This window comes from Propithecus coquereli, unplaced genomic scaffold, assembly GCF_000956105.1.
Source record: "Propithecus coquereli isolate 6110/MARCELLA unplaced genomic scaffold, Pcoq_1.0 Scaffold243, whole genome shotgun sequence".
In the NCBI taxonomy this organism is placed as follows: domain Eukaryota; kingdom Metazoa; phylum Chordata; class Mammalia; order Primates; family Indriidae; genus Propithecus; species Propithecus coquereli.
The window spans coordinates 3,055,052-3,056,833 of record NW_012147986.1 but is presented as its reverse complement, the minus strand read 5'-3'; the positions used below and the strand labels follow the sequence as shown (position 1 = coordinate 3,056,833).

Genomic DNA, 1,782 nt, shown 5'->3' with positions numbered 1-1,782 from the left:
AAAAAAAAAAAAAAAAAAAAAAAGAAAGGAAAGCAGTTCATAATATATCATTAAGTAAAAAAAAGCAGTCAAGTATGATCCCTTGTTTTGGAAACTCTTCAAATACATAGGAAAGAATCTGAAAGGGCATATGCCAAAATATTAATGGTGATGTCACCCGTGGAGGTGGTTGGGATTACAAGTGGTTTTTATTTTTTGTCCTTTATGCTCTATAATGAAATTTATGATTTCTCTACAATGAACATATACTACTTCTGTAATTTTATTTTGGAAGCACTAGCTCAAGTGAAACAAAATACTTTATTCCATGATTGCATTTACAACATGAATCAATGTGTCTTTGTTTAAAGTCAAGATCCAAAGCCTCGGACAGTATACTGTATACAAGCTGACCCTCAAAGGAAGATACACGGTTGAAATTCACTTACCAACTTTGAGAAAAGTTTTTAGTTCCAAGGGTCGTAACACTGGTTGTTTTTCCATACGACCATAGGTTTCTGCTATGCTCTCTACTTCCACCTTAGGGCATTTAAACAGCTCATAAGTCCCATCTCGGTTTTGGATAAAGCTACGAGTGATTTCCAAGGGCATCTGGACACCAAGATAATACCAAGAAAGGTGAGAAAGGGAAAACTTTCAAAGTAGATAAATACTGGGATGACAATAGATCTTTTATCACTCCTTTCTTGTTAAGCACATTCAAATTAATTACAACTTTCCCATTTTTTAAGTAAATCCTGCCAACAAACCAGCCTTTTGTCCCTTACATTGATTTATGGCTTTTGTTTCTTCTCTGTTACCTTTATTTCAACCCTGCTGAACCATATACCAGCTGAACCTCTAACATCTTCATGGCTATACTACTGCTACTGGCACAAACCTGCTCCAAAATCAGTTTTATTCCTTCCCCTGCTGCTTTGCTACCAGCATTCTTCTCCTAAGTACTCTGTCAAAGGCACCTACAGCTCACCTCACATCCAGTATGCTCCACACTGTCCTTGGAACTGAGCCAGAGAGAACTTGAACTGAATTCTGTGGTGACCCAGAGCCAGTTACTAAACTTCGCAGAGCCTGTTTTCTCATCTGTGAAATGCAGTTAATACCAGTTCACAGCTGGGAGGTTAAATGAGGTGATATAGGTAAATAATGCCCAACAGACAGAAGCTCAACGATCACTGGCCCTCTTCCCCACTTGCTTTTGCTCTGTGCCTCCCTGAGTGCCATCTGTTCCAGGCTAGAAGCTGCCTCTGTGACACCTTGCATTTACAGGAGTTCCGCAAGTGTCTTTAGTGCCAACATAGGCCTTTTCTAGGGTTCACGTGTAAGTTCTGTAGTTTACCAAACGACTTGGTTTTTTCCTGAACATAACAATGCCTTGCAATTAAGCTAATCTTAATGTATCAAATCACATTATTCTGAATTTTCTACACTATACCATTTCTGTAGGAAGGAAAACTCTTTCTCAAATTTTCAGGTTCTGCTTGAATAAAATGTCTAAAAATGTCTAATGTTATCCTGGTAAAAGAGAACAATAATTATCGGTCATTTTTCTAATGAGAACAAAATTGCAGTTTGGGAAGGAGGGCTTAATTGTGCTGGAGCCACTGACTTCACAAATAGTAAATCATCTCAAATTATTTATATACTTTCTAGCTGCCTGCCAGTCAAATCTAAGGCTCATCATAGTTACTAGGGGATTATTACTTATTATAATTTACAAGAAAAATCCTCTCTATTTTCTGATCCCAAAGGATCAGAAAAAGCATACTCCAATTTAAGATA

At 37.4% G+C, this 1,782-nt stretch overlaps 1 protein-coding gene across 1 annotated transcript in view; it reads right to left on the bottom strand.

Annotated features, from left to right (window-relative positions):
* Window positions 1-1,782, bottom strand: part of LOC105812054 (chromosome unknown open reading frame, human C2orf42) — a 42,270-nt gene that overhangs the window by 23,307 nt on the left and 17,181 nt on the right. The window lies entirely within an intron of this gene.